Here is a 22,397-nt window from a genome sequence, read left to right as displayed (position 1 = left end):
GGTTAGGGGCAGTAGTGCAGACTGCAGAGTAGGAGCTGTAGTGGAGGGTTAGGAAGAGTAGTGATGACGTTGGGGGTTGTAGTGGGTGGGATAGGGGCTGTAATAAGGGATAGTGGCTGTAATGATGGATATATGCAATAGTGGGAGAGCTGTAATGAGGTATGGAGCAGTAGTGGGGGTTAGCGTCTTAAGTGTGGAATTAGGAGCAGTAGTGGGGGGGTTAGACAATGAAGTGGGGGGGGGGGGTTAGAGGCTAACGTGGGGGGGTTACAACCTGAAGGGGGATTAGTATGCAACACAACACTATTAATATCTATAATCCTTGCTTGAAGGCTAGTCCATGCATCTACAACCTCTCCATAAAGAAATATTTAATGACATTTTCATGCATTTTCTTTCCTAGCCCTCATGTTCTAGATAGTGCAATAATGAGCAAGTATTTGGTAGGGCATAGTTTCACATTTATGTACAGTAGTTCAAGGAATACCTATCTTAAATGGGGGGGTGAGGCAAGGCTCAGTGATATTTGTTTGTGGCAGACCCTATTCTCCCTAACTTGTAAATGTTGGTATTTTATTTTAAATCTAGAAATTGATCACTCATTCATCTTCAGATTTTATTTATCTGATTTTTTTTTTAGATGTTATGCATTAATTTGTCAAATTAGTGACTAACCAATAATCAATGTCATGCCATTTTTAGGAAATAGAAGCATTAAAGGGACATTTTAAGCAGCAGAACCACTTTAGCTTAATGCAGTGGTTCTGGTGCAACCGTAGCAATACAAACACTGCATTTTCTGAGAAGTTTACATCGTGTTCTAAGGCCACCTCCAGTGGCTCTCACTCAGACAGCTAGAAGTGGTCCTTGTGGAGTCCTGCAGTATTTCAAGGGCCAATTTTTGGCTTCTTCACCCTCCGTATGAAGACACCAAACCGTTCCCATAAAGATGCATTGTGTACAAGTGCATTGGCCCCCTAATGCTTCCCTTTATTAAAAGTAATGTATTAGCTCAGATCATCTGTAATGATAATCTCAGCCAGAGGAAGACAGTTAACCATGGCGAGACCAGTGCGCCGGGGGGACTAAAGGTAAGTAATACTACAGGTATTTAATTATTTTAAGTTGGGGGGTTGCATAAATCTAAATAACTGTAAAAATACTATAATTAGGTATACATACAAACATGCATGCATACATACAAAGGAGAGTTCCTTTAATAATTATTTCCAAAACCAAGGCTCACATGACGTTCATTTCGTGATCGACTGGTATATATTCATGTGGTTTTTGTAACATTGCGTACTTTGGTTTTGTAACTGATAACAATATAGGGATTTCTACTGCTTTTGTTTATGCGACCTGTCCTTCAACTTTTATTATGTTTAAGGTGTAATATTTTCAGAAAGGGATTTGACATATTCTGTAAGACAATTCTTTTTTTTTTATTACCTGTCAAACCCAGCATTTCCATAGTGACTAATCATTGTTTATCTATATTACAGTTGCCATCCACAAATGTTAGTCTCAGAAAGATAAATCCTGAAAACTAATTACATAAGTCACATTTTATTTCAAACCCCTTTTGATGTAGATTTACAAGATAGATGGTATAATATCAAAATGTGTGTACGCTGTATTTTATAGTATACTTAACTCTATACTTAAAGCACCATTATAGGATGGAACCTGGACCACTTCATCTGAATCATGTAGTTTGGGTACAGTAGCCCTCTAGTTTCAGTCCTCTATTGAACAATGTTTTCATTTGAGGGTTAAACATACCTCTAGTTGCTATCTGACATCCATGAGAGAGTATTTTATTCGACTAAAGATGTGACTTTTTTATGAGAGTAAAAAAAATAGGGTGCGTGAGAATACTAAGAATGGACTGATGTAGCTTACCCTTCAGTGTGTCCCTGATCAGATCTCAATCTAGATTTAGCTTTTTTGTGCTATTCCAAAGAGAATCTAGACCATTTGGATATCAGACTGATTTTGCCCCAAAAAGGTTGTCCAGATCCAGGCTGACTCTCTCTGCGTGAATGATACCGCAACCACTGTCAATCATTTCAGCCTTGTTAGGCCTCATCAATGGAAAATTCAAACAGACATCCATGCACACATGGTGGTTTATTCAAACAGCAGTCTTTATTTAGGAACAGGATTGAGTGGCAATGTTTCGTCTCTTCCATGAGCCTTTGTCAAGTCTCATGTAAGAGCTGAAACATTGTCACTTTATCCTGTTCCTAAATAGACTGCTATTAGAAGAAATCACTATGTGTGCCTGTTCAAATTTTTCATTGGATCCTTGGGATTTACCCTCCATGTATGGAGCGCTCAAGTGTCAGTAACCCCTATAGCATGTGTATTGTCTATTTTCTGTTACAAATTATTAGGCCCATCAGTGTGTTATTGTTGATAATCCTCTAGGCACCATGAGCAAGGGGCACATATCTGGATTATCCTTTAAACTTCTTGAGAGCAAAATACATAGTGCAAGAGAATACAGAGAACAGACAGCTCAAGTAGCTTGCCTTTCGGTGGGTTCTCACTCAGGCCTCATTTGGTTGTGCCATTACAAAGAGAACCTAGCCATTTGCATATATCAGATGGATCCCACCCAAAAAGGTACTCCAGATCTGAAATGCAGCTCAGTGAGCTTACATACTAGAGGGAGATACAGATTGAGGAACAGCACACTCATAAAATACATTTTGAAATTCTATAAGGCTACTTAAAATCGCCTATCTCAGCATATCGATATGGGGATTAAGTTTCACCATATGGCCATATCATGTTAAGCCTAAAACTACTTCACAGCTCCCCAATATTGGGGTATGGTAAAGTCGTGGTGTGCTTAACACAATGTATTTTATGAGTGCACTGTTCCTTAATCTGTATTATGTCTAAATGTTGGTCACTACAGCAGCACCATTCCTGAAAGATGCATGTTCTGTGTTTGCCCCCAATTTTCTTTTTGTTTTTCTATAAAGACAGACATATTGGTTATGTTCGTCTGAACCAAAATCTCTTTAATAAAATAATCAAGATTACTTCAATTGCATTCTGATAATTATATCTGGAACATTGGATGTGTTCTGATGTTTGTTTTGTCCACAGAAAGATTTCTACTATAGTCACAAGTATATCTTTTTGGAAAGAAATTCTAGTTGTAGAATGTGTATGTTATACAACTTTACCTGGGGTAACTCCTTTTTTTCTAGAGTCTGTTTTTGATCTAAACAGGGCATTGATTGCTTGGTAACAAAGCTGTAATGAGGCATTGATCAATTTGCCAACACAAAGTTTCCTGCTCTCTAATTAAGGTCACAGAAAAAAACAGAAATTTTGAACACTAACAGAACTGTAAATTACTAACAAGACCTGTAAATTGCTAGTAAGATTAGGTCGATTTGGAAACAGTTTAATCATTAAAAATAAATGAATATCCTCATATGGTAATAGCTTGTTTTTATACATCAGTTATGAAGTCCTTGGAAATACTATAAGTCTATTGTGAAAAAGGTAAGCTTGTTGCCGTCTCTGGGTTTCTGTGGCAACCTTTCAATTTGTACTTGTGTTATTTTGACAGATAATAGTTGTGTTGGACCCCTTTCTATTGTAAATTGTAACTACTTTTGGCAGCCTTTTAACCCCTTCCCGACCAAGGAAGGAAATTTTCCATCAAGCTTGTCCTTGCATTAAGGACCCTTGAGGGAAAAGTTCCTTCATTTACTAACGCTAACGCCAGATCACCACAATTGTGGCGATCGTGGGGTTAATGCTGTTGCTGGGTGCCTCGATGTCACAGGCAGACCAGCAACCGCCAATAGCGCTGTCCCAGCACATATGACAGCACTGGCTGTCACAGCGATTACAGTGCTGCTGGGTATTTCTGATCCTTTTCCCTCCACACGTGTGTGTGTGTGTGAGACGTGGAGTGAGACGGATCGGTGCTGCAACATTGTTTGCCATTTTAGTTTAAACTGTAGCTGTATTGTACAAGTAATTGTATTACTTTTAAATTAGTTTTAACCCTTCCCTTGCACTTTTTTTACCCTTTAAAGGTTAATTTTGAATATTTTTTTTAACGCTTAGGGGTTAATTTTATTTAATTTGTTATTTTATTAATTTTAAAAGCTTTAAAAAAAGTATAAAAAAAAAGAAAAAAGTATAAAAAAGTTAGAAAAACTAAGTTTAAGTTACAGCTTCACAATGTCTAGAAGGTACACTGCTGAGGAGGCCTATGATATTTTAGCAGCCGACTCTGACACCACAGACACTGCCTCTGAGAGTGGTAATAACTCTTTGTCAGCAACTGCAGGGCCCTCTGTTGTAAGCACCGAGTCCCCTGACATGGCTCATGGCACTGGTGATTGGGAACCCCAAATGATTTTACGCCTGACAACCCAGAGTTTACTGGTAGTCTGGAATTCAGTTGGAATGGCTAACTACAGTGCACTGGATTTCATGCAGCTATACCTGGAGGATGATATTTTAGGGGATATCGTCACCCAGACCAACATTTATGCTGCGCAGTACCTGACACTTAATGATCAGAGTCTCATCGCCAGGAAAGGGAGATGGTAGTGTGCCAGAATTAAAAAAAATTGGGACACTACCTATGGTAATGGGCATTATTAAAAAAAAGTCCAGCATCAGGATGTACTGGTCCAAAAAAAAAAAAAAATTAATTACTTTCCTTAACCTGCACTAATTATGCACACATTATTATTGCAAAAACTGTAAAAAAAATATATATATATAATTTTTGGGGCCTATTTTTTTGTATTTTTGTATAATAAATAAGCATTTATATATGTATATGTTACATCAAGTTAAAGCCCTTTTTGTCCTTTAAAAAAACGGTATATAATATGTGTTGGTGCAATAAAATAGTAAAATGCAAATTGCAGTTGAACGCAAACAGCAAAAAAAGTAAAAAATTACTTGTGTCCTTAAGTGTAAGACAAGCTTTTGAAGCTGTGTCCTTCAGGGGTTAATCTTGCTATACACATTAATTTTCAGAGGATAAAAATCGAACCCGATTCTATAGAAAAACTCTTGCATGAATTGAATCACATGTTATAAGGAACTCTATAAAAGCTTATATTTCAATATCCAACTTTGGCAGGTACAATGAACCAATGTATAATGGTATCTGAGCGCTTGCTGCTACATTGAAAGACTGCTTCCATTCTTTCATTTATTCAGTCCTTCCTTACCTTGCTGTGTAAGTTTGAATACTGGCACCAGCATACATCTGTTAGATTGCAATAAGGCTGCACTTTCTAAATAGAAGGCTCTGTGTAAGTAACAGAGAATGGTTTATACAAATATGTATTGTGCTCTTCAACACCTTCAAGCAGTCTATTTGCTGGCAAGGGCAGGTCCATTGAGTATTTATCTACATCAAAGTAATGTTTTTTCCCCGACAGGTTGTAAAAAGTTCAGAGTTATATATGATGTTTCATGCATTGCACTTAATGTTTGCTAAAAAAAATTTTTTTAACAAAACCTTGTTTTTTCACTCTCGTAAAGTTTAAGTGATTGCAGTACTTGCACTTTCCTAATCAAGATCTCTGTATCACCATGGTGACCTGAGATGCAGTATGTTCAGCTCAAATCTAAATTCTTAAGCACTTTTTATCATATTAAATTCCAAAATGTGTAACAGGTTGATAATGTTGCACCAAAAAACCCTTCACACTGCAATGAAATTTTAATCAGTATTAAATACAAAATGTTAACTGTATGTTAACACTGGAACATACCCTTTTTGCTACATTTGCTATTGTTTTGGTACTTCTACTTTCTCCTTTCAACTTTGTCAGAATCCATCTGCTCCCGACTTTTTTACTAGGTTATTGTCCCACCATCCAGAAAAGATGGTGTCAGGAGCCATATGTTGAGAATTCCAAACATGGCAGAGGACAATTCTCCTTCATCTCAGGCTGACCCCTTAACTTAATAATAGCCACAGCCAGGTCTGCAGATGTAATGACATGCTGGGGTCAGTTTGAAACTGGTATCTAGCTGTACACTCCACATATTAACAGTGATGAAATCAGTCTAAATGGCATGCCAGAATCAGAAAATAAAACACCCAAGTCCACATTCTTCACCCCAAATAAACTAATTACACTTAAGGGAAAAAGTTTGGCCACAATTATTTAAACTGTCAAACATAACTTAGACTTAAAGCGGCACTGTCATGGCTGCATCAGTTTTTTTTTTTGTTTTTTTTTTAAACACCCTTTTCAACTCCACTACCTCTCATTTCCCCTCTAGTCACCCCATATGCCCCTAGGCCCACTGTATTATTTTCTTAAAAATCTTTATTTTGTGCCCCGACCTAGGTCCTGGGTGCTGACATCTTTGTGTGGGTAGATGAAGGCCCTATGGGACACATCATCTGCCCACACTAGATAGCGCTGTGAAATTCCTGCACCTGTCCAGTGAAACACTTGAGCATTTGCTATTGTCCGAAAATCGGACGGGAATTTTCGGACGGGGCCACTTCCTAAGGCCCCCCCCCCATGTCCTCCCTCACTCTCGGTCAATATGTCCCTCATATTAGCATAAGGGAGATTGAAATCCCCTGAATACCCCACTCGCTATGCGATGAGTAGATGAGTAAGGGCATGTCTACAGTGAGCAGCCTGTGGCCCCCCCGGCCCCCACCCATGAGTGGCGGGTGGGGGCCCTAAATTACAATAAGGGGGAAGAATTATTGTCCACCCCCTGGACCCCACACATGAGCGGCGGGTGGGGCCTTAAATGAAAATGGGGGAGGGGCATATCGTCCTCCCCCCGGAGCGAGTAGGGTCAGATTAAATTCTAATACTATGTAATCTTTACTTAGTATTAGTAAAGTTGGCTGAAAGACCAATCTTGGTCTTTCAGTCTTTTGGTAGATAACTCCCTAATACCGTTTGAATTAGGCAGCTATCTACTAAGCAGCTGCAAGATGCAGCCGCAGCACAGATCGGGATTTCATTTATTCAAATGAAATTTCGAACTGACCTAAAAGTACCGATTGTCATCCTAACATCAATGAACAAACTGTTCTTATTCTGTTAGGGCAAAATTCAGTAGTTTCACCGGCATTCTGTCTAAATGACAGGTCGTTCGGAAATAGTGAGATCAGGGAGGAAAGGTGAGAATTGTGGGAAAATTGCTCTGACCACAAGAAATGGAGCACACTTTGCTCCTCCGCTGGTCATAGCTGGTCAGGCATAGGAAATATACATAAGACAAAATATTCCCTACTTTGTCTTATATTTTAAAGAAATTTAGAGCAGACAGGAAGAAATGAAGAACAGATCCTGAGAGAGGGGGAGAAGAGGAAGCGATTAGGGAAAGGTAAGTTCGGCATGACAGTGCCGCTTTAAAGATTCCAACTGATGGCTGCAGAACACAGGCCCCCACATGCAGGTATCTTGAAACCCAGAGTTTGGTTATTGTCCATTTAGCAAAAGCAGAAACCCTCTCTCTCAATGGTCCATCTTCAGTTGCCGTACTCAAGGCTTTGCCATGGGCAAACTCTGCAGCTGTGACAGTAACTGAAAAACAAAACCCAGAGAAAACACACAGAAAAGAAGCCAGGGACAAGACAAGGAAGACGCCATAAGGACAAGTAAGAAAGAAAAAAAAGAAATAGGCGCTAGAACAGGAAGGAAACATGGAGAGTGAGAGAGAGAGAAACAAGGCAAGGCAGGTTGCACAGTAATCTAGAGGAAGACAAAGTTGAAGGACAACAATTAATAATATTTAAAAATACAGAGAAAAAACTCAAAGACCAATCCATAACTTTCTTGCTAGAATGTCCTAGACAGGCATGACCTATATCCCATATTGCACTTTCTTTCTTATACATTAATACATGGATTTTCCATTTTATATTTGTCAATATTTTACCATTATTAAATATATTTTCTTATATAATGTTCTTGTTTGTATACTTTCATGCACATTTCTTTCCTGCCTATTGGCCATCATTTGTGGGTGTCTTCTGGGTGAACCCCTTTATAATACTGCAGTCTGAAGACACTGTTTAGTCCCTGACGAAAGTCCATCATAATCATCAGCATCAGGTCCAATAGGCTTTTAATCCAGCACTGAGTGCCAGATCTCTGCACAAAACCGAGGTTGTACACAGGCATTAGTTAATGTCAATGGCTGAAATGACATGATTCATGAGCTCTTTGCTTGGTAAATGCTGACCAAAAGTTTAATAGATTCAATAGATTCCTTTTGTTTGATACTGCTTAATGGAAAACCCTTGTATACAGAAGTTTACATTATGATACAGATGTGGATTTTATTAGTAGCAACACTGACAGGAATATTGCCAGAAAAAAGAAAATTCTTAAAGTATCTATTAGGAAAGGAAACGGTTAAACTAATGAGTGCATTACACTGTGTAGTATATTTAGGTAAAAATAATAAGGTGATAGATAGGATTGACTCAGCTAATGGAGATAATTTGACCAGTCAGGATAATAACTTAATAGCATAGTGAGAAAAACATATCATTTGCTAAAAATATGTCTGCTAATAGGTTACAGAGGAGAAAGTACAAATTTTAATTTTGTGACTATTATGTACAATTTTTTTTTTACCAACATATCTGAGGTGTTATTCATTAAACAGTAAAGTGAAGTTAACCCCTTAACGACGAGTGACGGACGAGGTCCGTCACTCAGGGGAATGCGTTAATGACGAGTGATGGACCTCGTCCGTCACCCGTTAAAATTAACCCCAGATCGCCGCAATCGCGGCGATCGTGGGGTTAATGGTGCTCCGGTCTGCCTCTGCATTAGAGGCAGACCGGGAGCACCGGATCCGGCTGCCCCAGTACATGTGCCCGCTCTGACAGCATGCCAGAGCGGGCACATGTGCTCTGTATACTCACCTCCGCCTCCCTGCACTTCCGGGTTCAGTGTGAAGTGCAGGGAGACGGATCAGTGTTGATCCTGCCCCCTGGTGACAAAAAATAAAGTTTATTTAAAATCCCACCCCCCTTTACCCCCCCTTTACCCATTTTAATAAAAAATTAACCCCTTCCCTGCCAATTGATCACTGACTACAGTGATCAATTGGCAGGGATTACATTTTACTATGATCTGATTTTTTTTTTAACCCCTGAGGGTTAATTCTTTTTTTTTTTTTTAACCCTCAGGGGTTCAATTTATTTTATTAATTAATTTAAATATTTTAAAATTATAAATTTAGCTAGCTGGGGAGGGTGGAAGTTAGTGGGGAATTGGGGGATTTAGTATTAGGCTAACTAGGGGTTAACGTTAAAAAAAGTTTAAAAATAAGCTTTAAAAAGTTACAAAATTAAGTTAAAAAAAGTTTTAATAACGTTTAAGTAAAAAATTAAAAAAAATAAACCCTTTACCCAGTCCAAATAAAAATTAACCCCTTCCCTGCCAGTCGATCACTGCCTACAGTGATCAAAATACAGATCACAGTATTATACTGTGATCTAATTTTTTTTTAACCCCTGACGATTAACTTTTATTTATTTTTTAACCCTCAGGGGTTAAATTTATTTAATTAACTAATTTAAATATTGTATAATTAAATATTTTGCTAGCTGGGGTGGGTGGGAGTTATGGGAAAATGGGGAATTTACTGTTAGTGCTGCTTACTGCTAGTTAGGGGTTAACGTAAAAAAAAGCTTAGAAAAATGTTAAATCTGTAAAAAAAAGTTTTACGAAAGTTTAGGAAACTTTAAAAAAATTAATAAGCAAAACAAAAGTTTAAAAAATAGTTTTAAAAAGTAAAAAAATACATTTAATAACGCTCATTACCACTACACCTGGTACAAGCTAGCGGAAAAATGATCCCACGCTAAGGTTCAAAATATGCCTTTTGAAATAGCCTGGGATGTCTTCTTTAAGAAATGGTATGGCTTTATGGGGTATTTGGTTTATATAGCCTGGTAAAATACTCTAAAATGGGACATGGGCACAGCGTAAAAATGTAAAGTTTGAAAAAAAATGGAATGACTGTGTCCCAAACGTGCCCCTCCGATGTCCACATATACCTGGCAAAGGTACATACGGGGGTATTTTTGTACTCAGCAGACATAGCTGAGCAAAATATGAAGTATTATACAGTGGTAGTACACATATGGTTTGCAAAATATACTGTGCAAACTCACTTTGTGTGTCAAAAAGGCAGAAAAAAACGCTTATAACCACTACACCTGGTACACGCTAGCGGAAAAATGATCCCACGCTAAAGTTCAAAATATGCCTTTTGAAATACCCTGGGGTGTCTACTTTAAGAAATGGTAGGCCTTTGTGGGGTAGTTTGAATTTAAAACCTGCAAAGATGCTTGGAAATTGCACATAGGCCCGGCGTCAAAATTCAAAGTTCGGTCAAAACTGATATGGCTTGGTCTCCTATATGGCACTGTAGCTTCACAAAATAGTGCCATAGACATACAATGGGGGTGTCCTTTTACTCAGAAGACTTAGCTGAGCATAATTTGGGGGGTTTGAACTTAGTGGCACACATGAAATATACAAAATGCCCAGCAAAAATGCAATCCGTATGTAAAAAATGCACAAAATTATTTTTACCACATACTTTGGCATGTAATGGTAAAAAAAATGGGGGCATGTTAAGGCACAATATGCACCTTATGAGATACCCTGGAGTGTCTACTTTTACAAATGGTAGGCCTTTGTGGGGTGTTTTTGAATAGTCAAACTGTTATAATACCCCAAATGGAAGCATAGGCTCATTAAATCCGTCTCTCAAAATTCTACTGTGAATACTGAAAAGGACAGGTCTCCTATATGGCACTGTAGCTTCACGAAATAGTGCCAAAGACATACAATGGGGATACTGTTGTACACAGCAGAAGTAACTGAACACATAATAAAACTTTGTACAGGAATAGCACACACCAACTTTACAAAATACACATGAGAAGTTCTTTGTTATAAGTTTGTGTGCGAAAACCCCCCAAAAACACAATTTTACTCCAATATTTAGCAGAGGTTGGCGGTAAAATGGCTACGTAGAAAGTGTCAAAACAACCTTAGGTAAATAGCCTGTGGTGTCTACTTTATATAAATATATACTTTTGTGTGGCAATTTTGTTTTCTTTTATGGCTATTAGGCTTACAAGACAAACATACCAAATTCTAAAATCACTCCACATAAAAAGTTTATTTTACTCCTTGTGCTTTGTGACCTGTAACTACCAAAAAAAACTTAAAATCCCAGACACATTATATATTCTGTAATTCAGAACAACTAAATGAATTTATTTTTGATTACTTTCCTTAACCTGCACTAATTATGTACACATTATTATTGCAAAAACTGTAAAAAAAACACACAAAAATTCATTTTTTTGCATATTTCTGTATTTTTTTATAATAAATAAGCATTTATATATATATATATATATATATATATATATATATATATATATATAAATATATATATATATATATATATATATATATATATATATTACATCAAATTAAAGCCCTTTCTGTCCTTTAAAAAACGGTATATAATATGTGTTGGTGCAATAAATTAGTAAAATGCAAATTGCAGTTGAACGCAAATAGCAAAAAATGCAAAAAATGCCGTTGTCATTAAGTGAAAGACAAGTTTCTGAAGCTCTGTCCTTAAGGGGTTAAATGAAATCTGAATTTGCTTAATAAAGATCAAAGTTGAGCTGGAATCTCACCCCCACAAAGCTATGTATGTACCCAAATTGAATGTTCAAGGCTAATATTTGCTCATTGGTTATTCAATTCACAAGTATTCAATTTTTAACTCATGAAACATAGAAACATAGAATGTGACGGCAGATAAGAACCATTCGGCCCATCTAGTCTGCCCAGTTTTCTAAATACTTTCATTAGTCCCTGGCCTTATCTTATAGTTAGGATAGCCTTATGCCTATCCCACGCATGCTTAAACTCCTTTACTGTGTTAACCTCTACCACTTCAGCTGGAAGGCTATTCCATGCATCCACTACCCTCTCAGTAAAGTAATACTTCCTGATATTATTTTTAAACCTTTGTCCCTCTAATTTAAGACTATGTCCTCTTGTTGTGGTAGTTTTTCTTCTTTTAAATATAGTCTCCTCCTTTACTGTGTTGATTCCCTTTATGTATTTAAATGTTTCTATCATATCCCCCCTGTCTCGTCTTTCCTCCATGCTATACATGTTAAGATCCTTTAACCTTTCCTGGTAAGTTTTATCCTGCAATCCATGAACCAGTTTAGTAGCCCTTCTTTGAACTCTCTCTAAGGTATCAATATCCTTCTGAAGATAGGGTCTCCAGTACTGTGTACAGTACTCCAAGTGAGGTCTCACTAGTGTTCTGTACAATGGCATGAGCACTTCCCTCTTTCTACTGCCAATACCTCTCCCTATACAACCAAGCATTCTGCTAGCATTTCCTGCTGCTCTATTACATTGTCTGCCTACCTTTAAGTCATCAGAAATAATCACCCCTAAATCCCTTTCCTCAGATGTTGAGGTGAGGACTCTATCAAATATTCTGTACTCTGCCCTTGGGTTTTTACGTCCAAGATGCATTATCTTGCACTTATCCACATTAAATGTCAGTTGCCACAACTCTGACCATTTTTCTAGTTTACCTAAATCATTTTCCATTTGGCTTATCCCTCCTGGAACATCAACCCTGTTACATATCTTAGTATCATCCGCAAAAAGACACACCTTACCATCAAGACCTTCTGCAATATCACTAATAAAAATATTAAAGAGAATGGGTCCAAGTACAGATCCCTGAGGTACCCCACTGGTGACTAGCCCAAGCTTTGAATATACTCCATTGACTACAACCCTCTGTTGCCTGTCACTCAGCCACTGCCTTACCCATTCAACAATATTGGAATCCAAACTCAAAGATTGTAGTTTGTTGATAAGCCTTCTATGTGCAACAGTGTCAAAAGCCTTACTGAAATCGAGGTAAGCAATGTCTACTGCACCACCCTGATCTATAATTTTAGTTACCCAATCAAAAAAATCAATAAGATTAGTTTGGCATGATCTCCCTGAAGTAAACCCATGTTGTCTCTGATCTTGAAATCCATGTGTTTTTAGATGTTCAACAATCCTATCCTTTAACATGGTTTCCATCACTTTCCCCACTACTGAAGTTAGGCTTACTGGCCTATAGTTGCCCGACTCCTCCCTATTACCTTTCTTGTGAATGGGCACAACATTCGCTAACTTCCAATCTTCTGGGACTACTCCTGTTATCAATGATTGGTTAAATAAATCTGTTAATGGTTTTGCTAGTACACCACTAAGCTCTTTTAATAGCTTTGGGTGTATTCCATCAGGTCCCATTGACTTATTTGTCTTTACTTTTGACAGTTGAAATAGAACCTCTTCCTCTGTAAACTCACGTGTAATAAATGACTCATTTATCCTTTTTCTTAACTGAGGTCCCTTTCCTTCATTTTCATCTGTAAATACCGAACAAAAATATTCATTGAGGCAGTCAGCTAGACCTTTATCCTCATCTACATACCTTCCTTCTTTTGTTTTTAATCTAACTAATCCTTGTTTTACTTTTCTTTTCTCATTTATGTATCTAAAAAAGGTTTTGTCCCCTTTTTTTACTGACTGTGCTATTTTCTCTTCTGTGTGTGATTTGGAAGCTCTTATAACTTGCTTAGCCTCTTTCTGCCTAATCTTATAGGTCATTCTGTCTTCCTCACTCTGGGTTTTTTTATAATTACTAAATGCTAACTTTTTGTTTTTTACTATTTTGGCTACATCTGTGGAGTACCACAGTGGTTTCTTGAATTTTTTGCTTTTACTGACAAGCCTAATGCAATTTTCTGTTGCCTTCAGTAGTGCAACTTTTAAATAATCCCATTTCTTTTGGACTCCATTTAAATTGCTCCAGTCTGATAATGACTCCTTTACACATATTCTAATTTTGGAAAAGTCTGTTTTTCTAAAGTCTAAAACTTTTGTTTTTGTGTGGTGTGACTCAGTCACTGTTCTTATATTAAACCACACTGACTGATGATCACTGGATCCTAAACTTTCACCTACAGTAATATTTGATACCAAATCTCCATTTGTTAACACTAAATCTAGTATGGCCTCTTTACGAGTTGGCTCCTCAACGACTTGTTTTAGAGACAATCCCAGTAGGGAGTTTAGAATATGTGTGCTCCTGGCACAAGTAGCTATTTTTGTTTTCCAATTTACATCAGGAAGATTAAAGTCACCCATGATGATAACTTCCCCCTTCATTGTCATTTTAGCAATTTCTTCAACTAGTAGATTATCTAACTCTTCAATTTGTCCTGGGGGCCTATAAATCACACCTACACAAGTTACTGTGTGATTACCAAATTCTAACGTAACCCAAACTGACTCTATGTTCGCCTCACTAACCTTTATTAGGCTAGATTTTATGTTTTTCTTTACATACAGGGCCACCCCTCCCCCTTTCTTGCCTTCCCTGTCTTTTCTATATAAAGAGTACCCTGATATGAATGTCCTTATTTTTGCAATTCTTAGTTGGCATGGATATTTTAGATAAAACAGCTGCACATATTTCCCATGATGCACCTGATATAAACAACAAAACATCACACATTATTATATTGGCAAAGTTTGGAATGTAGAGTTATTTATAACATTCTAAGAATAATTTATACGAGCTAGGTAAAAGACAGAGAAAAAAACATGTTATCCTTTTTTTTTGTTATGTTTTATGGAAATTTTAATTCACATTAGCTGATTAAACAGTATATTGTACAGGGCATGACTTTTTTTGCAGGAGATTTACCAGCGCTGAGGTACCTTCATATATTTAAATCCGGTCTTCTTTTTCTTGTGATTGTACATGCCCTATTTTAATATCACAATATACAGGAGAGCATTAAAACAATTTGCTTCAGATTTAGACAAGAACTAGAATTTAAATAAATTAAGCATTATTCATTTAATCATAGTTATTAGTCATAATTGAAAGAACAGATGATACCTAAACGTTAATTTCATTAAAGGATAATACCAGAATATATGTTTCCTTAATTCAATATACTACTTGAGCTTTTTTTCCCTAGTATTGCAATATAACTGTTCCTACAGCTCTGCTATAAAACAAGAATTGTATTTTGACTGGACTACAGAGGGAACTAGCTGTAGGCTCCTGGCAATTATCCCTCCCCATCAGCACCACTTACACTCAAAAAAAGAACATCACTACACAGTTCCGAGCAACCTGGTGGGATAAATCCTCCATTAGTAAGGAACTCAGGTCAACAAATTGTGATTTCTAATTAATAAATACAACTTTAATATAATTTATTACTTTAGATTAAAATCCAAATATGGTGAAAAATGTCATATAAAATATATAACCGTAATCACTCTATCAAACACAACAAACTGTTTTGGCATTACCTTGCCCATCCCAAGGTACAACTCAATATCTACAGATGAACATAATGGAGCCCTGACTAAAAAAAAATGCTTCCCGACAGGGTAAAAAACTAATGCTTTGGCAAAGGAGGAAGTAAATTGGAACTTTAAATTCTATACTTTTTGTTGGTAAAAAAAAGTCTAAATAAAAAACTTTATCTACAGAAAATGATTGTATCACAGCATCAGCTTAGCTTTCTATTTCCTTAGCAGCATCAGAAGAAACATATAGGAGGAACATGTATTTTGAGCACCACATTCTGTGTTATCATCATCATCATATGGGCAGACTAGATGGGCCGAATGGTTCTTATCTGCCGTCACATTCTATGTTTCTATGTTTCTATATGACACCCTAGAATAATATAATTGTTTTGTTACTTTAACTACTATCTTAGTTAGCTTGTACCATCGTGGTCAAAATGCTAGACTTGGTGAAGGGAGGAACTCCCGAAAATGTATTTCATATTTTTGCTAATCGATGCTTTCACTACTACTACTACTGCCAATGACTCTGATTATTATTGTGGCGAAACCAACCTCGCCATTGGGCCCTGGAGAAGCCTGTTTGCTAGCCTCCTACCTGCTGACTATGGCCCCTGGGTTATTTGGGGCATATTGTACTTTATATTGCTGCAACTGGCCCTTTTAAAATCATCGATGGACATATTGGGACTTTTTGGGATTGTGGCGAAACCGACCTCGCCACGTGTCCTTGGAGGGGGCCGATTGCCCGCCTCTTGCCTTTGGACTATGGTCCAGACTTTATGGGAATGTGATACCCCAGATAGCTATACCATGGTGCCTATTCATAATTAAAGACTATGGCAAAGACTTTAGCTCCATGGCAATTGTACTGTGTGAGTAGGATCTGCGCGCTATTCGGTAGTTTTGTGCGCGCAGATCCCAGCTATCTGGGGATAGGTGAAATGTCTGTGTGTTATGTGTAAAAGGTGAATTTATGTATTTTAAAGTGTTTTACTGTCTTTGTGTCCCCATGTGCTTAATGGAGTCTGTCTCTGTGCTGGGAAATAATTGGATTACTTCTCCAGCACAGAGAAGGCCCTGGAAAGCTAGGGGTTTTAAAAGATACTTTTAGTAACTTTTGAACCCCTGGTCTGATCCATGCCATTTTTTAATATGTTGTTCCCCTGAATGGATTGATTGTGGATATGTAATTTTGTGTGAATGTGATGTATGGTTGTGAAGTTATAAATATTGTGTAAAAAGTATATTTTAAACTGTATGAATAATGGGATTATGTGTCACACTAAGGGGAGGGGATGTGTGGGAGGTAACATCTATGTCATTGGTTCTTTTATGCCTCCCCCTGGGTGTGGCCTGTATGTGTGAGTTGGAAATAAAAGCCAGGCTGGATGAGCCAGTCGAGAGTTCCTGTTTTACCCTCAAAGTGAAGTGTCGTCTCATTATTGGGGGAAGGATTTATTGCATGCTGTTCCAGTTGACTGCTAGGAGTGCAAGCCTATTCGTATGGTTCCTATTCAACTGTCTACAGCATTCAGAGGCGTGAGAGCATTCATAGGCTTCTCAGATTCGGTGGTTGTGGTGTCTGCTGCAGTGCTTGAAGTCCTCAGGAGCGCTAGGAGCATCCTTTAACGGAGGTGCCCAGTCGGGGTGCCAGGTGATCCGTTACAATTATCTTTACAGCTTGCTTGTCTCTATTGATTGAATACCAGTGCCACCACTGCTGGCCAAATCTCCTTGGTTCAACACAAGCAGATATTATGGCTAAGTGTGGTATCTGTGACTACTGCAAGTCACATGAATGGTCAGCATACTGAGTGGGTGTCAGGATCGGGACAGGGATCCAACACGCAGAGTACAAAGTGTAGTAGGTACGTATACCGGACCTTAGAATGGCCGGACTTAACGTAAGGAGTAAGTAGAGAATGGTCAGAGGCAAGCCGAGGTCGAGGGAACGAGAAGACAGGTAAGCGAGAGACAAGCCGGGTCAAAGGATAACAGAGATAAGCAGAGTGATACAAACAAGCCGGGTCAGAACCAAAGAGACAATAGACATACAAAAGCACTGAGTGACTAGACTGGCTAGAACCACGACAGGGCAATGAGCAAATGCGGCAAGCTCTATTAAATACCCCGGTTCTAGGAGGTAATCACACCCCCGACGAGTCCTGGTTCGTGTTCAGGGTTTGAGTGACAGGTCGAGCCGGCCTGGCGTCATGACGTCGGCTACTGAGCGTCACGTCATAAAAGGGCGTGGATCCCTCGCGGCCGGCGTGTAATCGACCGGAGGGACCGCGAGGAACGGAGGAAACAGCCCTTCTGAACGGGAAAACGTCTAAGTCTCTCCTCTTATCAGAGGTAGAGACTACAGGTACCCTGACAGTACCCCCCCCCTCAGAAACGCCCACCGGGCGGAAGCATCCGGGACGAGATGGAAAGCGGGAGTGAAAAGCCCTGCGGAGGCGAGGAGCATGAACATCCTCCTGAGGTACCCAAGTCCTCTCCTCAGGACCATATCCCTTCCAGTCGACAAGATACTGTAACCTCCCTCGAGAAATTCGAGAATCGATGATGGAGTTGATCTCGTACTCCTCCTGGCCCTCAACCTGAACAGGACGGGGAGAGGAAACAGTGGAGGAAAATCTGTTGCAAATTAACGGTTTCAGCAAGGAAACATGAAAAGAGTTAGGGATGCGTAAGGCAGATGGAAGTACTAGACGATACGCAACCGGGTTAATACGAGCCAGGACCCTGTAAGGGCCAATGTAACGAGGCGCGAACTTCATAGAAGGAACCTTTAAACAAATGTTTTTTGTACTCAACCATACCCTATCACCAGGAACAAAAACAGGAGCCGCCCTTCTGCGTTTATCAGCGTGTTTCTTGAACAACATGGAATTATGTAGGAGAATTTGTCGAGTCTGATCCCACAACTTCCTCAGATTGGCAACATGAACATCAACCGACGGTACCCCTTGGGAAGGAGAGACCGAGGGAAGAATGGAAGGATGAAAGCCATAATTCATGAAAAAGGGGCTAGAACGAGTGGAATCACAAACAAGATTATTGTGTGCGAACTCTGCCCAAGGAATCAAACCGACCCAATCGTCCTGATGTTCGGAGACAAAACAACGCAAATATTGTTCAATTTTTTGATTGGTACGTTCAGCAGCTCCGTTAGACTGAGGGTGATAAGCAGAAGAAAAATTCAATTTGATGCCCAATTGAGAACAGAAAGATCTCCAGAAACGTGAAACAAATTGGGAACCTCTATCAGAAATAATTTTGGAAGGTATCCCATGTAAACGAAAAATTTCTTTAGCGAATATTTCCGCCAATTCAGGAGAAGTCGGAAGTTTAGGTAAAGGCACAAAATGAGCCATCTTAGTAAACCTATCGACTACAGTGAGAATAACAGTCTGTTTTTTAGAGATAGGCAAATCAACAATAAAGTCCATGGCCAAACAGGACCATGGTCTTTCTGGAATGCCCAAGGGCTGTAATAGACCACATGGAAGAGTATGAGGTTGCTTAGTCTTAGTACAGATCTCACACACTGCAATGAAATCCTTAATATCCTTTCGTAAAGAAGGCCACCAGAAATCTTTAGAGATTAAGGAATATGTCTTGCGAATACCAGGATGCCCCGCCACCTTACTCTCGTGGAAACACTGTAAGAGCTCCCTTTGGAGTTCAGGGGGAACGAAGTGTCTTGCCACAGGAGTCTGCCTAGGTGCCAGATGTTGCAACTTCATGATACGGTCAAGCAGTGGAGAATGAATTTTAAGACTTGTGTTGGCGATAATATTGCACTTGGGAACTATAGAGGACAACACTGGCTCAGACACAGTAGAAGGTTCATATTGGCGAGACAAAGCATCGGCTTTAGAATTCTTAGAACCAGGTCTGTAAGTGAGTACGTAATTGAAATGGGTGAGAAATAAAGACCAACGAGCTTGCCTGGAGGACAATCGCTTGGCCTCCCCAATATAGGACAAGTTCTTGTGGTCCGTCAAAATAGTAACAGGATGTAAGGTCCCTTCCAATAAATGTCTCCATTCTTTTAAAGCCATGATAACTGCTAGTAGTTCCCTGTCACCAATGTCATATCTGCTCTCCGGGCCAGATAGTTTTTTAGAAAAAAAAACACATGGATGTAATGGTTTATCCACACCTAACCTTTGGGACAGGATAGCGCCTACACCTGTCTCTGAGGCGTCTACTTCGAGTAGGAAAGGCAGAGTAGTATCAGGGTGAACTAAAATTGGTGCGGAAGCAAAAAGTTCTTTGAGGGTTTTGAAAGCAAGAAGTGCTTCAGTAGACCAATTCTTAGTGTCAGACCCCTGTCTGGTCATATTGGTGATAGGAGCAATAATTGACGAGTAACCCTTAATGAAGCGCCTATAATAATTGGAGAATCCAATAAACCTCTGAATGGCCTTGAGACCCATAGGTAAGGGCCAGTCTAAAATGGACTGGAGTTTATCCGGATCCATCTTAAACCCTTCCCCAGAAATCACATAACCAAGAAAGTTTGTCTGGGACTGATCAAAACTACATTTCTCCAGTTTGCAGTACAAGCCATGTTGAAGAAGTTTGCGCAAAACCCTTCTGACTTGTCTGTGGTGAGTCTCAATGTCCCTAGAATGTATAAGAATATCATCCAGGTATACAATAACGCAGTCCTGTTGAAACTCCCTAAGAACTTCATTGATCAAGTCCTGAAATACTGCCGGCGCATTGCAGAGACCAAAAGGCATTACGGTATACTCGTAGTGCCCATATCGAGTGTTGAACGCCGTCATCCACTCGTGACCCTGCTGAATCCTCACCAAGTTATATGCCCCTCTGAGATCTAACTTGGTGAAAATCTTGGAACCCTTTAAACGATCAAAGAGCTCGGTAATCAAAGGAATCGGGTAGGCATTTCTAACGGTTATTTTGTTCAAACCTCGGTAGTCAATGCAAGGTCTCAGTGTACCATCCTTCTTTTTAACGAAAAAAAACCCAGCCCCGGCAGGGGAGGAAGATCTCCTAATAAATCCTTTGTCTAGATTTTCACGAATATACTCCTCTAGGACTAAGTTCTCTTTAGTAGACAAAGGGTATACATTGCCCCTGGGAGGCATGGTACCAGGGAGTAGATTAATCTTACAATCAAAGGACCTGTGTGGGGGTAAAGTATCGGCCTTCTTTTTGTCAAATACCGCCTTTAAGTCCAGATACAGTGGAGGTATTTGTACTTCTGTAGGGTCGGTAGACTGAGTGGATGCATTAACTATGCAAAGCGGTGAGACTTTCTGTAAACACTTCTCCTGACAATTCTGACCCCATGAGATTATCTCCCCTAATTCCCAATCAATAATAGGGTTATGTCTCTTTAACCAAGAATACCCCAGGACTATGGGAACAGAAGGAGATGAAATGAGTAACAGAGATATGTCTTCCTCGTGTAAAATACCAACAGTTAAGTTAACGGGTATGGTTTCACGAAAAATCACAGGCTCAACTAAAGATCTACCATCTATGGCCTCAACGGCCAAGGGCGTGTCCCTTAACTGAGATGGAATAGTGTGTTTAGTGACAAAAACTTGGTCGATAAAGCTTTCAGCAGCTCCGGAATCTATCAATGCCACAGTCTCTACTACTCCCCTCTCCCAAGTTAAGGAAACGGGTAGCACAAGCCTATGATCTTTATAATTATGAGTAGAGGACAAAATAGAAACACCCAAGGCCTGTCCTCTAGAGAAACTTAGGTGCGAGCGTTTCCCGATCGATTAGGACAATTTAGGCGTAAGTGACCTCTGGCTCCACAGTACATACACAGCCCCTCCCTTCTCCTGTACTGTCTCTCCTCTTCTGAGAGATGAGTATTGCCTATCTGCATAGGTTCTGGAAAAAGTAAGGTTTTGATCTCAGGACTTATAAATGAGGGAGCTAGTTTGAAGGAAGGTCTACAGGTTCTATCTCGAGTGTTCTGTCTCTCTCTTAAGCGTTCATCAATGCGAGAGATAAAAGAAATTAAATCCTCCAAATTCTCAGGAAGCTCTCTAGTAGCAACCTCATCAAGTATTACATCTGATAATTCGTTTAAAAATACGTCTATATAAGCCTGTTCATTCCACTTAACTTCTGCCGCCAAGGACCTGAACTCTAGTGCATACTCCACAAGAGTTTGGTTATCTTGTCTAAGGCGCAACAGTAATCTGGCTGCATTGACCTTTCTACCAGGAGGGTCAAAAGTTCTTCTAAAAGCAGCTACAAAGGCATTATAATTATATACTAACGGATTATCGTTTTCCCACAACGGATTGGCCCATCTCAGAGCTTTCTCAACGAGTAAGGTGATAATAAATCCGACCTTCGCCCTATCTGTAGGATAGGAACGGGGTTGTAATTCGAAGTGGATACTGATTTGGTTTAAAAAACCTCGACACTTCTCAGGAGAACCACCATAACGTACAGGTGGGGTAATACGAGAGGAGGCACCTACAGTGGCTACCTCTAAACCTGAACTTACAGGGGAGATAGAATTATTACGCATCTCTTCTGGTGGGTTATTAGGACGAGATAATAACGCCTGTAGTGCTAAGGCCATCTGATCCATTCTATGTTCCATGGCGTCAAACCTAGGATCGGAAGGACCAAGCTGACTACTTGTACCTGCAGGATCCATTGGCCCTGTCGTAATGTCAGGATCGGGACAGGGATCCAACACGCAGAGTACAAAGTGTAGTAGGTACGTATACCGGACCTTAGAATGGCCGGACTTAACGTAAGGAGCAAGTAGAGAATGGTCAGAGGCAAGCCGAGGTCGAGGGAACGAGAAGACAGGTAAGCGAGAGACAAGCCGGGTCAAAGGATAACAGAGATAAGCAGAGTGATACAAACAAGCCGGGTCAGAACCAAAGAGACAATAGACATACAAGAGCACTGAGTGAC

The sequence above is a fragment of the Pelobates fuscus genome, chromosome 3 (genome assembly GCF_036172605.1).
Source record: "Pelobates fuscus isolate aPelFus1 chromosome 3, aPelFus1.pri, whole genome shotgun sequence".
Classification (NCBI taxonomy): domain Eukaryota; kingdom Metazoa; phylum Chordata; class Amphibia; order Anura; family Pelobatidae; genus Pelobates; species Pelobates fuscus.
Note: the sequence above shows the minus strand (reverse complement) of the source record.